The 15,140-nt window shown below is 52.6% G+C and overlaps 1 protein-coding gene across 2 annotated transcripts in view; it reads right to left on the reverse strand.

Moving 5' to 3' along the window:
* SMUG1 (single-strand-selective monofunctional uracil-DNA glycosylase 1) overlaps window positions 1–14,925 on the reverse strand; it is a 30,784-nt gene extending 15,859 nt beyond the window's left edge. Inside the window, exon 1 of one of the 2 annotated variants that reach the window (XM_012450359.2) lies at window positions 14,310–14,925. The gene's annotated coding sequence lies outside the window, so the exon portion shown is untranslated. The remainder of the gene's footprint in view (window positions 1–14,309) is intronic. The other variant, XM_012450360.2, reaches the window with a different exon arrangement.
* Window positions 14,926–15,140: the final 215 nt, after the last annotated feature.

Raw genomic sequence — 15,140 nt, forward strand, 5'->3', positions numbered from 1 at the left:
TAACCTCTTAGTGGGCCTGCTCTAATATTTTCCACACCACCCTCCTAGGAAGTCCCTGTGAATATCTAACCACTGTGCTCCATGCTGCAGTCGTGATTGTCTTCTTGCTTTGTCCTTTGAAGGTTGAAGAGCAATATTGTTCCTCAAATGCGTTAAACCCTTTGTTAGGATGTTGAGCAACCATAAATATAGTCACTCTTCTTATGAGCCTGAGGCTCATAAACGTGACAGGAGGAAGAAGGTGGGGTCACCTTAGAGAGGAGGAAATTGAGACCCAAAATCAGGAGAAGGAAAAGAGGGAACCCGTCCAAGACCAGGAGGCAAGGACACAGGGGCCCCACGATCCCAGTGGCCAGTTTGCTCTCCAGAGAGAGAGTGGACAGGCAGAGGGCAGTGACAGCCAGAGAGGTCTGGACCGACAGACAGACAGCAGAGGGGAAAGAAAGGGGGAACCAGGAGGGAGACAGGCAAACAAAGAGACAAACAAACAAAGAGCTAGACAGACAAAGGGACCGTCAGCCAGGGACAGGCAGACAGGCGAGAGAACGCTGACAGAGTCCCGGGCTGCACACATGGGAAGGGCTCTCTCCGTCTGTCTCTGTCACTCAGGGTCTCTGCTGGAATGTGTCTCTCGGGGTCTCTGGGGCACTTTTTGCTCGCTTGGTTTGCGTCTCCCCACTTCCCTGGATATCTCTGTTTTTCTCGGGCTTCTCAACACACTGTCCCTTACCCTCTGGTGTCCCCTGTCTCTGACCCCATCCCAGTGACTCCCTCTGTCTCAGGTCATGCTCTTCACTGTCCCTGTCAGAGAAATTCAGACGCTTCCTGCAGGCTTTGGGAAGCTTCCACATGAACCGAGCAAGTTCTCCAGGGATGAACTGGAGGATCGAGGGCTCCAGCAGGAGAGGCGTGGGGGAAGAATCGCTCTTGGGCCTGGAGAAGGGAAAGAGCTGATGGTGCTGTGTCCCCAAAATCTTGTAGGCTTAGCCAGTAAGGCAAGAGGAGCCCGGGCAGGGAAGGTGAAGGGTGCAGGACCCTCTGTCCTGTGGCTCAGACCCCCACAAAACAGCCTTCAGACGGCAGCACGGGAGGGTGTGATTCACCTGCTGTTTGTATCTCATTTGCATGTTTCTGATTCCCAGTCATCCCCGCAGACCCTATGTCTCCAGTTCCAGGCTCCCAATTCAGTCTGATCCCAAGAGGTGCAGGGGGCAGGGAGCAGATCCTGTGCTGATACCCCTGACTCTCACGCACCTCCTGACAGCACAAGGCATGTCCTCTCCTCTCCTGCCTTAGAGCCAGCTGGGCACGAGTGCTCCACACATGCCCTGTACCGTCCTGTCTCCGGCCCTGTCCGCATGGCCCCCACCGGTCTTCCCCACTCCTCTCAATTTCACTCAATATTAGCCATCTTTTAAAGCCAGATACCAAATCCTCCACTTCCATGAAGACTTCCCTGGTCACACAAACCCCAAGTGATCACAAACCTATACAGCTCTCAAGGCTGAAAGGCACCTGAAGAAGCCCGGTCTGTCTGACCCATCTTCAGGAGATAAGGCTTCACCATCCCCGTTTTATAGGTGAGGCAAGCCAGGATCAGTTACTGTAGGTTTTCCAGAGCAGAATAGCCAGCAAGTAGGGAGGAGATGAGGGTCCAGGGCACACTTCTCCACATCCCCAGCTCCCACCACTCCTCATCATTCATTTAGCAGGGAGCACTGCCCTGTTCTGGACCCATCTCACATGGCTGGTGAGCTGACCATTGGGCATCATTGCTCCCATTCTGGATTGGGATTTCAGCCTCCCGCAAGCTCCCTGGCAGTTCCCTAATTCTCCTCGCCCTTTCTTAGCAACATGTCTTTGCCTATGGTGGTCCCTCTGACAGGAATGCCTTTCTCTCCACCCACTCCTGCAGCTGGCAAACTCCAGCTCATCCCTCAAAACCCGTCTCAACTATCACCTCCTCTGTGAAACCTTTCCTGATATCCTTCCTCAGATCCCAGTACCATATTTATTTTTATTTATTTATTTATTCTGAGACGGAGTATCACTCTGTCACCCAGGCTGGAGTGCAGTGGCACGATCTCGGCTCACTGCAACCTCTGCCTCCCGGGTTCAGGCAATTCCTCTGCCTCAGCAGGCGAATCAGACTACAGGTGTATGCCACCATGCCAAGCTAATTTTTTGTATTTTTAGTAGAGACAGAGTTTTACCATATTGACCAGGCTGGTCTCGAACTCCTGACCTCGTGATCTGCCTGCCTCAGCCTCCCAAAGTGCTGGAATTACAGGCATGAGCCGCTGTGCCCAGCCCCCAGCATCATATTTAAACGTCTGAGGCAGCACTTGTCACGCTGCTGCTGACAGCCCAGCCTCCCTCCCTGGCCACAAGTCCTTCAAGGGCAGGGACCACCATGTGCTGTTCAGCTCTCTCCCCAGGATACACACAAATACAGGCACACATTTAATTGAACCGGATTTTATTACCACCTTCCTTCCCATCCCAGGCCCACAGAACAGAAGCATCAGCCTAGTGGGGAGGCCAGAAAGAAAGACTGAGAAGAAAACGCCTCTGGAGATGATGTGGGAACAGCAGGGAGGGGCGTTACTTAATGCCTCAGATCATCTCTTTCACCCAACTTAATGCTTAGTGAAGGAAGGAAGGAAGGGAGGGAGGGAGGGAGGGAGGGAGAGAGGGAAGTAAAGTAACAGAGGAAATAGAAAATAAAGCTGAAGGGGAAAGGGGGAGAAAGAAGGATGGGAGAACCAAAAAACAAAAAAAAGGAAGAAAGCAGGTGGGTGCAGAGTAGAAAGAAGAGCCAGAGAACGACCTTGTGAGAAGAGGGAGGGGAGGAACCGGGAGGAGCCAGGGAGAGGTGGAGGCCAAACCTTTGACTCTGGAGCACGTCCAGCAGAGATCTGGCCTTGGCCTTAGTATTGTTCCTGCCTCCTCATTCCAATCTGGGAAATGGACACATCTCCCTTCTCCAGCAACAAAGGAGGCTGGGCAAGGAGCACCTGCTGTACTGTGCCCGCCAAGGCCCTTTCACATCCGCCATCTCCTGAAGCTCACCACAGCCCTGGGAAGCAGGAGTTCTTATTCTACCCTGCCCTTCAGATGCAGGGACTGAGACAGAGCAGTCCACCATGCAGCTCCATGAGGTAGGGTCTGACTCCAAAGGCCTGCTCTTCCCTCAACCCCAGGGTCCCCTCAGCTTTGAAGACAGCCAGGAAAGAGACAGATGACATTTCACGTCCCATTTGGAAAGTCAAGGTGCAGAAAATGGAGGGGACCAGACACCCTCACACCCTGCACAGGGTCATCTCCTGCGGCAGGAAGTGCCCCACCTACATGACTCAGTCTTTGCCCAGGAGGTTGATGATAACCCGAGAATCTGAAGCCCTCACAGGGGCTCCAAAAGCCCATTGAAGCAGATGCAGAAAACTGTTCCATCGTGTCATCCTTCCCTCTGCCGGGGTTCGCCAGCCAAGGGAGGGAGTGGTTCAGGGAGTTTCTTGTCCACCCCTTTGAGAGACCCCACGCAGATCTCCTCCCCATCCCAGAAGCCCGAGGAGCCAGCAATATCCGTGGTTCCCTGAGGTTCGGAGACACAAAGCAAACCACTGTACCTCGGCCCCACTACCCACTCCAGGGATGTATAGCTGCAGGTGTGGAGCACAGAGGACTTTTCCCAGAGCCTCACCCCGGATGAATGAACAGGCAACTTTCCTTTGTTCACCTCCCTCAGATACCCAAACCCAGCAGCCCATGGCCTTCTCTGTCAGGAAGTCCTTCCTGAAGTCTAACTTACATCTTTCCTGATGCTGCTGTCTATCCAGCCCTTAGCAGTAACAGGAGAGCAGTCTGAGCGCTAATGCTCAGGGAATGGGGATGAGAACAAGTACTTCCCTTCCAGCATGGGGTAGGGGAGTGGTAATGCAAAGAAAGAAGAGTGGCTCACTCAGCCCCATCTCTTCCTGCCAGTAGCAATAGAAATGGAGCGTAGACCACTGGAAGGACTTCCTAGCCAAGAGAAGGGAGGTACTTCTGGAATAGGATTAGAAAGTGCAAAGGCTGAGCCCTTTCTGGTAGCCTCCCAGCCTGGCAGAGACCCTTCAGTGGCAGCTTCAGGAGGATAACCAGCACTTCCAGAAAAGCTCAGGGTGCTGGGATTGCTGGGAATCCTTGCAGCTCCAGCAAAAAGAAAAACCTGGTCCCGGAGCCCCCTTGTGGCCACATGGAGGCAGGACAGGCAGTTCCGCCTCCCACCACCACACCCGTGGTCAGAGCTGGGGCCCAGGGTTGCTGATGCAGAGGACAGGCAACCCAGGGGCCCACCTTCTGTGAGAGACCCAATAGGCAGCTCCAGCCCCAAGGGCACCTGGTCAGGAGGGAGCAGGGCCCAGAAGGAGCACTGGAAGAGAAGACAGGCTAGCCCCATTCAGTTCCTAACCTGCCACTCTCCAGCTAGTGACCCTGGGCACACCTCCCCGCAGAGCCTTGGTGACCTCATTCACTAAAAGGAAGAAAAGACCAGGCGGGCGCGGTGGCTCATGTCTGTAATCCCAGCACTTTGGGAGGCTGAGGCAGGTGGATCACCAGGTCAGGAGATTGAGACCATCCTGGCTAACTTGGTGAAACTCTGTCTGTACTAAAATTACAAAAAAATTAGCTGGGTGTGATGGCAGGCACCTGTATTCCCAGCTGCTCAGGAGGCTGAGGCAAGAGAATTGCTTGAACCTGGGAGGAGGAGGTTGCCGTGAGCCAAGATCGCACCACTGCACTCCAGCCTGGGAGACAGAGCGAGATTCCATCTCAAAAAAAAAAAAAAAAAAAAGGAAGAAAAACTTCCCTTGACCCACCATTACCTTAAAGGAGTGTGGAGAGAACCAAGTGCAATGATAATGTTCTGTACGTGAACTTGAACCATTTTTAAAACTTCTTCAGGTCAGGCGTGGTGGCTCACACCTGTAATTCCAGCACTTTAGGAGGCTGAGGTGGGAAGATCACTTGAGGTCAGGAGTTTGAGACCAGGCTGGCCAACATGGTGAAACCCCGTCTCTACTAAAAATACAAAAATTAGTCTGGCGCGGTGGCACACGCCTGTAATCTCAGCTACTTGGGAGGTTGAGGCAGGAGAGTTGCTTCAACCCAGGAGGCAGAGGTTGCAGTGAGCCGAGACTGTGCCACTACACTCCAGCTTGGGCAATAGAGCAAGACTCCATCTCAAAAACAAACAAACTCTTCTTCAAATATGTGGGGAAAGTTGGGCACAGTGACTCTCACCTATAATCTCTGCACTTTGGGAGACTGAAGCCAGAAGATCACTAGAGGCCAGGAGTTTAAGACAAGCCTGGGCAACAGATCAAGACCTCCATCTCTACAAAAAATCAGAAATTAGCCAGGCATGATGGCAAACACATGTCTGTAGTTCCAGCTACTTGGGAGGTTGAGGCCTAAGGATCACTTGAAACCAGAAGTTTGAGGCTACAATGAGCCATGATTATACCACTGCACTCCAGCCTGGGCGGCAGAGTGAGACCTCATCTTAAAAAAAAATAAAGTCTAGGCACCATGGCTAACGTCTGTAATCCCCACACTTTGGGAGGCCAGGGTGGGAAGATCACTTGAGCCTCAGAGTTCAAGACCAGCTTGGGCAACAAGGTGAAACCTCATCTCCACCAAAAAAAAAAATAAAAAAAAAATAATAATAATAATAATAAGCTAGGCATGGTGGGTGCACCTGTGGTCCCAGCTACATGGGAGGCCAAGGTAGGAGGATCACTTGAGTCTAGGTTGAGGCTGCCGTGAGTCATAATCAAGCCACTGCACTCCAGTCTGATTGACAGAGCAAGACTATATGTCTCAAAAAATTAAATTAAAATAAAAACAAAGATGTGGCGAGGGGTCGGTAGCTGACCCAGTACAGGGTAATTCTGGACCTGCCATGGAGGGTGCAGCTGGGACAGATGGGTTCTGCCCATCTCTAAACCCACCACTCCAGAGCTCCCGGTGGGAGGCAGACCAGGAGCCCTTAGAAAGAAGAGCCAAAATGTCCCCAACACAGCCCTTCCATCCTCCACCAGTGCCTACTTTCAGAAAGGTAGGCCTGGTTGGTAAGGGCCCATTTAGCCAAATGGTGGGCAGCAGAGCTGGCCTGGGGCCCCAGGGTGCTCAGTGTAACCTCAGGGAAGCCTCAGGTGTCAGTGTTCCCACTTCATAGGGTCAGTGACTCTCTCAGGCTTGTGCACTCACAATTCATCACACCTAGCAGCTGACCCCAGAGCCAGAGGCAGGACAGAGACCAGACGGGACTTCTGGAGCTCTGGGGCATGGACTGAGGCAAAGGCACCCAGAGACCCCCAGGCATGCCTTCACCCCATGCACAGCCACAGGCACAGCTGGCTGCACAGATGTGCACGGCTCATCCTCAGATCTCCCGCACACAGACCCGGCTCCCCTCAGACCCTCCAAGAGTCCCATCCTGAGAAGATGAGAGATAGCTAGAGTGGGTGAGGGCCCAGGACAGGGACAATGGGTAAGGCCAGGGTGGGAGGGTGCCCCAGTCCATCCTTCAGCATCAGTGGGACCCCGAGTAGCCCATGACCTCTGACTCCCTGGCAGCATTCATGAAGAGGTCAGGGGATGGGCACCAAGTCACTCTAGCAGGGGTTTGGGGGCATATGAAAAGGGGGGACTGGGGATTAGAAGAAGGTTGTAAGCCTGGAGAGAGATCAGCCTTTCCCCTTGGATCCACACCCTTTTTTTTTTTTTTTTTTTTTTTGAGATGGGAGTTTCGCTTTTGTTGCCCAGGCTGGAGTGCAATGGTGTGATCTCGGCTCACTGCAACCTCTGCCTCCCGGGTTCAAGAGATTATCCTGCCTCAGCCTCCCAAGTATCTGGGATTACAGGCATTTGCCACCATGCCTGGCTAATTTTATATTTTTAGTAGAGATAGAACTTCTCCATGTTGGTCAGGCTAGTCTTGAACTCCTGACCTCAGGTGATCCGCCTGCCTCAGCCTACCAAAGTGCTGGGATTACAGGCATGAGCCACCGCACCCGGCTGGATCCACACCCTTATTCAGAACTACTCTCTTTGGCTATTTGGAAGTTTTTTCAGACATCTAGCCTCAATCTTTCCTGCTGGGATTGGAGAGGATTTCTCTCTGGGAATTAATTACTCTAGCATTTTACCTCTGTTGTAAACCAAATAAAGAATTCTGAAATCCTGAAGAGGAAGGAAGGGCAAAAACTGTTGATGGATGAGAAGGAGGGAACAGGAGGCCAGGGGAGCCAGGAACAACAATGACAGTCAGAGGTGATGTCTGTGGCCCTCTCTACCCCCATTCATGCGGTGAGACCAGGGAATATGGACTCTCCTTGGAGAAAAAACTTGGCAGATGACAGGGAGGACTTCTCAGAAAAGAGTTGATGAGGCCGGGTGTGGTGGCTCACGCCTGTAATCCCAGCACTTTAGGAGGCCAAAGCAGTGGCTCATGAGGTCAGGAGATCAAAACCATCCTGGTTAATATGGTGAAACCCGTCTCTATGAAAACTACAAAACAATTAGCCAGACATGGTGGCATGTGCCTATAGTCCTAGCTACTTAGGAGGCTAAGGAATGAGAATCGCTTAAACCCAGGAGGCAGAGGTTGCAGTGAGCCAAGATCCCGCCACTGCACTCCAGCCTGGGCAACAGAGCAAGATTCTGTCAAAAAAGAAAAAAAAACAGTTGATGAGCAGCTTCTCTGGAGATTAGAGGAAGAGATAGGTAAGAAGGAAGGAGATGGAAAAAGAAAGTGTCTTGTCTGTCAAAAGAAGAGAAACCAATGCAGAGAAAGTGGAGCAAAAAGCTATAGACCTGCAGTGGTGGGGACCTAAGATTTAAAAAGCTCAGGATTGGCCGGGCGCGGTGGCTTGTGACTGTAATCCCAGCACTTTGGGAGGCTGAGGAGGGTGGATCACCTGAGGTCAGGAGTTCAAGATCAGCCTGGCCAACATGGGGAAACCCTGTCTCTACCAAAAATACAAAAATTAGCCGGGCATGGTGGCGCATGCCTGTAATCTCAGCTACTCGGGAGGCTGAGGTAGGAGAATCGCTTCAACCTGGGAGGCAGAGATTGCAGTGAGCTGAGATCAAGCCATTGCACTCCAGGCTAGGCGACAAGCATGAAACTCCGTCTCAAATAAATAAACAAACAAATAAAAAATTTAAAAATTAACTAAATAAAAAGCTCAGGGTTGTTCCACTTACCTTTCAGGGCTTCAGTTTCCTTCCCACGATTCAACATGGTGAAACCTCGCCTCTACTAAAACTACAAAAATTAGCTGGGCATGGTGCGGGATGCCTGTAATCCCAGCTACTCAGGAGGCTGAGGCAGAGGTTGCAGTTAGCCGAGATCGTGCCACTGCACTCCAGCCTGGGTGACAGAGCGAGACTCCATCTCAAAAAAATAAAAAGTAAAAAATAATAATAAGCACCTGTCTGGGTGTAAATGAATGCCACTCAGTGCCTGGTAAAAACTAAGCACAGTGGCTTTCCCCAAACTGCAGCCTGGCAGAGCAGGAAGGGCCCTGAGTGCCCCCTTAGCCTTCAAGAGGGGTTGCAGGAGGTCCTCCAGCCTTCTGCCTCTACTACCCATCACCTGGCTGCCCAGAAGAATCAAGCAGGGCATAGGGGAACAAATGCTAGGTCCTGACCCCAGGTCCTCAGAGCACTTCGATCAGAATTGTAATTACAGATCAGGAAACAGAATTGTAATGCCCCTGGGTGCTTCTAAGTCATCTTCCCAGAACTCTTGGCTTAGCCTCGTGCTGTCAAAGTAGAGAAATGAGGCCAGGAGAGGCAGAGAGAGCAACCTGCCCAGCTCACCATCCAAGGACCAGACGCCCCATGTGCAGAAGGGGTTAGTTAGAGAGGGCAGGGAGGTATCTCACTCCTGCTCCATGCTGCCTCAGCTCCTGACTCCAGGAAAGGTCTCTCTGCTGCTGGGACCTCCCTCACACCCTCTGGCCCATGTAGAGAGCTCTCCTCCTTCAGTTACCAAGACCTGAGTTGCGCTCAAGCTCTGATGGCTGATGGTCATCAGACTACCTCACACATGGGCAATGCTCAGTAGGTATATGTGGGATGAATAACTATCAGGCCTCCACCCAGGGGGTAGAAAAAGGCCAGGAAGAGAGCTGCTGGCTCCTGCTTTCACCAGTCTGCGTCCTGCAGGGAGCTGAGAGCTGGGATACCTTCATTCCCAGTTTTCCTCAGCCACCTGAGTCCCCCCACCTGGAGCCAGGTGAGCCGCGGGACCCAGCTCTGCGCGCTGGCTCTGTGGTGTCGTTACCCTGGAAAGCCACTTGATGTGCAGCTCATTCTCCAGGTAAATGTGAGGCCAGCAGACCTCGCAGGAGGACAAGCAGTGTCAGTGGCATGAAAAGATCAAGGGTTGTGAACTCTCCACCGCACTCCCAGCTGAAGCAGGAGAGAGATGGATCTGAATGCAGGGGGAAGGTTCTAGAGACCCCGACCCAGTCCGGCTCCTGCAGGAGGTCCATCCCCACAGCCTGGATGAGACCCACTTTCCTGCTCTAGGACCTCTCAGACAGGGAGGTCCCCTCTGTCAGCCTCTGGGCATTGTCTGTCCTAAAGGTCTCCTGCTGCAGAAAGCCAGGCACAGGTCATAGGAAGGTCGGATTGAGCTGGAGAAAGGGAGAGTGGAGCCGGCCATGCAAATTGCTCAATGACCATTCAAAGTCACACCTGTGATTCTGAGTCCTGAGGGGCTGGGAACAGAGTCAACCAGAGAACAGAGATGAGATGCAATGCCAGGGCTGGGAGAGTAGAGACAGCAGGAAGCAGAGGAGGTAGGGAAGAAGGAGGGAGAACCCAGACAAACAGGATGAGGCCAGTGAAAGGAGTGCAGCCTGCCCCTATGTGCCTCAATTTCCCCTTTGAAGCTATTGCCCACGACAATGGTTTGTCATCCAGCCTCTCATGGGAGCCCCCAGGCCTCCCACTTCCCAGCATCTGCACCTCCCTGTGGATACCTGGAGCACCCAAGGAGGAGTGCAGACCCTGACTGGGAGTCAGCAATCTGGGTTCCAGTTCTATACCTACTAATGAGCTTTGTGACTTTGAAAAAGGACCCACTCCCACCAGGGCCTTGGTTTTTCCATCTGTTAGAAATTGGGAGCACACTTCAAAGTCTTTAAAATCACGTCCGCCCCTCTACTCTAAGAGAACGTAATGCCAAGTGCTTGGAGATGGTCCAAAGTTGTTGGCGAGGGAACAGAGGGGATGGAACGAGGCTAAACTGAGAATCTGGGCTCCTGGGATCCTCTTGTTTTGCAGATGGGGACACCAAAGTCCAGAGAAAGCTCATTGTATGAGGACCAGAAGAAGCTATCCACTTGTAGTGCTCAAAGCACAATCCGGGCACCAGCAGCATCAGCACCTCCTGGAGGAGCTTACAGAAATGCAGTGTCTCCAGTGGCTCACGCCTGTAATCCCAGCACTTTGGGAGGCTGAGGCGGGTGGATCACAAGGTCAGGAGTTCAAGACCAGTCTGGCCAAGATGGTGAAACCCCGTCTCTACTAAAAATGCAAAAATTAGCTGGTCGTGGTGGTGCGTGCCTGTAATCCCAGCTCCTTGGGAGGCTGAGGCAGGAGAAGCACTTGATCACCCAGGAGGTGGGGGTTGCAGTGAGCTGAGATCACACCACTGCACTACAGCCTGAGTGGCAAGAGTGAGACTCCATCTCAAAAAAAACAAAAGATAGATAGAAAAAAAGAAATGCAGCATCTCAGGCCCTGCCCCAGACCTACTGAGTCAGAATCTGCATTTTGACAAATCCCAAGGTGATGTAAAGTTTGAGAACACCAGACCAGTGGATGATTAAGTGCATGGGTTTAACATAGAGCCCCTGCCCAGAGCTCAGATGGAAGCCTGGTCCTTCTGCTTACAAACTGAGCTTCTGTTCATTCATCTGCAAAGGGGAGATCAAACATATGCCACAGGGTTATTGTGAGCAGCCAAGATCAAATGAGAAGTGCTGGGTGCGTGCTGAGCATTCCACAAGCAGCCAGAGGGGGTTACTGGGGCTGTAGCTAGAACCATTGCTTAGGATCCATCCTGCTTAGTACTTGTCGCTGGGTTGGGAGAACCTGGTTGCCTGCTGGCTGTGCAGTATTGGGCAAGGCCCTCAACCTTTCTGTGCCTCAATTTCCTCATGTGTAGAATGAGAATAGCCAGAGTGCCTCCCTGGAAAGATTGATGTGGGATTTTTTTTTTTTTTTTTTTTGAGACGGAGTTTCACTCTTGTTACCCAGGCTGGAGTGCAATGGCGTGATCTCGGCTCACCGCAACCTCCGCCTCCTGGGTTCAGGCAATTCTCCTGCCTCAGCCTCCTGAGTAACTGGGATTACAGGCATGCGCCACCATGCCCAGCTAATTTTTTGTATTTTTAGTAGAGACAGGGTTTCACCTTGTTGACCAGGATGGTCTCGATCTCTTGACCTCGTGATCCACCCGCCTCGGCCTCCCAAAGTGCTGGGATTACAGGCGTGAGCCACCGCGCCCGGCTGATGTGGGATTAAGTAATGAAATGATCTGATGTGTGGCAATGGTCCTCTACAAAGGTTGGCCACGATAGTCATCACAGCAGCTTTCACTGTCCTTACAAGAGCCCCGACCTCCAGACACCTAGATTCTAGGGAGAGAGGTGAATATCCTTCATTCAGCTTGTCAGTTGGGCCATGAGGAAGAGGCTGGTGCAGAGAAAGGGAAGCCAGAGAAGGGGTGGACAAGACCTCTTCCGGGAGTTAGCCCCGGCGGTGGGGGTGGGGAAAGCAGGTCTGGGTTTCTGTAAGGCACAGCTGACACACCTACTTCTCACCAACCCCCAGATGCACACCAGTAAGCGTGGTGCAGGAAGCATCTGAAAGCTCGGCCACAAGCTCACCATGCAAGCCTGAACAAGCATGTTGCCCTCCCTGGGCCTCGGCCTCCCCAGCGGAAGACAAGAGGATCAGCCCATTAGATAATCTCTGAGTCCTTTTGGGCCACAGGACGCTGATTTGGTGGTTCTGGTACATTCTAAAACACACAACTGACCCTGAACATGTCACAACATGGATAATAAGGCAAGACACCCCTTCCCACCTCATCCTCACATACTGAGGCACAGGGGCAGAAGCGAGGCACCTGGAAATTAACCTAGCCTTGCCACAGACACACAACCACTGGGCCCTCCCCGTCGCCCTCCTCGGCCCTCAGCAGGGCCAGGTGAGCACACACCCCTTCCAGGAGGTCACAGTCCGGGCATCTGCTGCCCTCTGCTGGTCAGAGAAGGGATGGCAGCCTGGTCTGCAGAGCTAGACTTGGGGGTCTGGCCTGGTGGGAGGTGGGATGTCCAGCATTCATCTTGTCCTTAGAGTCTCGAGGCCACCCACCACCTCCTGGACCCAAGTGAAGGCTGTGAGACGGAATAAGTAGAGAAAAAGCCCACTGGCTGACCCAGATCCCTCTGCAGGGAAGAGAAACCAGAATAAACAGACACTGATATTTATTACATTAACAGACGATTCGGCCGTATTTAATATGAGGCAGGCACTGTCCTAAATGCTTTACGGATCTTACCTCATCTAGCCTCTGAGATAGGTGCCAGCATTATTCCCCATTTTACAGATGGGGGAAATGAGGCAGAGGAGTCCCAAAGTCACACAGCCAACAGATTCAAGTGGGTGCCACGCCACCTCCCAGAGAGGAAGGGGTCGAGAGAGACCAAGTAGAGGTGGAGACACCTAGATACAGCTACGGAAACATGACAGAAGTCTCTAGAAGAGAGGAGGAGATGGGGGGAGAAGTGGGAGTGGAGGGGGCAGTGGGGGAAGGAGAAACGAGAGGGCAGCAGGATGGCTGGGAAGAGGGAGGGAAGGGAGGTGGGCTCCCTTTTGACCCCAGGCCCCAAAGATGCTATCAGGCCAGACCCACCGGAAAATCCTTCCTGGATCCCTCTACATTCCAGCTCTGCTGGGCTGGTTTTACAGCCTTATGGTGCAGCCGGACACTGTTTATGGCAGCCCCATTCTCTGGCCCTTGTCTCCAGGCCCCAAAGGCATCTGGCCAGGCTGGGGGAGGCTTGTGGAGGCAGGGGTCCCCCCGCCCAGCTTCCCAGCCACTCCTTTGAACCCTGCTGGGTGCCGGAAGGAAGGGGCTTTGTGGGCGCCACCAGGGCCCCTTCCAGGCTCCTCACATCGAGCCTGGGAGGGAGGGAGCTGACTCCCCCAGGCATGGGCCACCTCGCAAGGACCACTGAATCCCACCTCTGCCAGTTCCTGGCTGTGTGATCTTAAGCACATGATTTAGCATAATTTGACCTTCCTCAGCCTCGGTTTACCCTTCTGTAAAATGGACATAATAGTTCCTCGTGGTTATTTTGAGAATTTAACTTTTGTTTTGTTTTGTTTTAATTTTAACTTTATTTATAAAGATGGGGTTTCACCATGATGGCCAGGCTGATTTTGAATTCCTGACCTCAGGTGATCCACCTACCTCGGCCTCCCAAAGTGCTAGGGTTACAGGCATGAGCCACCATGCCCAGCCTGTTTTGTTTTTTAAGACAGGGTCTTGCTCTGTCACCCAGGCTGGAGTGCAGTGACTCGATCTCGGCTCACTGCAACCTCCGCCGCCTGGGTTCAAGGGATTCTCCTGTCTCAGCCTCCTGAGTAGCTAGGATTATGGCGCACACCACCACGCCGGCTAATTTTTGTATTTTTAGTAGAGACAGAGTTTCACCATGTTGGCCAGGCTGGTCTCGAACGCCTGACCTCGTGATCCACCCGCCTCAGCCTTCGAAACTGCTGGGATTATAGGCATGAGCCACCTCGTCTGGCCAAAAATTTGACATATTATATATAAAGTGTCTGCCTCAAATTGTAGCTGGTATTATTAGCTATTACAGAGTTTGTAAATAAGGCAAAGAACTAGAGATTCCCACCCCCACTTAATGATCCTAGAAATTTTTCGCTAATCCTGCTCCCAAGGCAGTCCCTAGGCTACAAGTGTCCTCTGTCCCACCACTCAATAGGGTGACCCCACCCCAGACCCGTCGACCTCCCACCCTTCTGCCTGGGTTTGTGTGTGTTGCCCTCTGCTGGCAATGGAAAGAACTGCACACACTTCTCCCCTCAGTAGCCTGGAAAGCTGAGGCTTTGTGGGGAGTGGAGAAGAGGTACCACTGTGAAATCCATAAAAGAACCATAGACAATAGGCCCCAGAGAGGTTTTGGAGTAAGAGTCAGGAACTAGAGTACCTTTGTCTTGTTGTTGTTGCTGTTTTGGAGGCGTAGTCTCACTCTGTCGCCAGCCTGGAGTGCAGTGGCAGGATCTCGGCTCACTACAACCTCTGCCTCCCGGGTTCAAGCAATTCTCCTGCTTCAGCCTCCGAGTAGCTGGGGTTACAGGAGCGCGCTGCCATGCCAGGCTTATTTTTGTATTTTTAGTAGAGACGGGGTTTCGCCATGTTGGCCAGCCTAGTCTCGAATCCTGACCTCAAGTGATCTGCCAGCCTTGGCCTCCCAAAGTGCTGGGATTACAGGTGTGAGCCGCCGCACCTGGCCATGGAGTGCCTGTGCTCTAAGGAAAGGGTGAATGGAAGAGGAGAGATGAAGGCTCTAGGAGGGCTTGGCAGGGATCACGGCAGGGTTAGCTCAGGGGAAAGGAGCAAGAGAAAATAGAAGACACCTCCTTTCCAGAGGTGTCCTAGACTGAGAAGTAATGGGCAGGGGGAGGACATGGAGATGCAGGAATATCTGTGAGCCTCCGAGAGACATACGGGAAGGAGACCCACCAGGGATGGGAGGAAGATGCCCCTCACAGGCGCTGAGGGCGAGAAGAGGTTAATTGAGTGTCTGCAGGCAAGATAAGGCCGGGGCAGAGCTGGAGCTAGCTCCCTGGTGTGTCTTCTAGATAACGCTCAGAACCTGGCTGAAGATGAACAACTCCCAGGGAGACTTTGGAGGGAAAAGCAAGAAACCTGGGCCTCCTCCCCTCCCGCTCCACCCTCCCTACTCCCTGATCCCTTACAGAGGGAGGTGGAGGTCTGAGGAGGGTAAGAGCTTGTGAGTGTGGCTGCGCCCCCTGCT

Source organism: Aotus nancymaae, unplaced genomic scaffold (genome assembly GCF_030222135.1).
Source record: "Aotus nancymaae isolate 86718 unplaced genomic scaffold, 86718_ANA_hifiasm-v0.15.2.pri h1tg000016l, whole genome shotgun sequence".
Classification (NCBI taxonomy): domain Eukaryota; kingdom Metazoa; phylum Chordata; class Mammalia; order Primates; family Aotidae; genus Aotus; species Aotus nancymaae.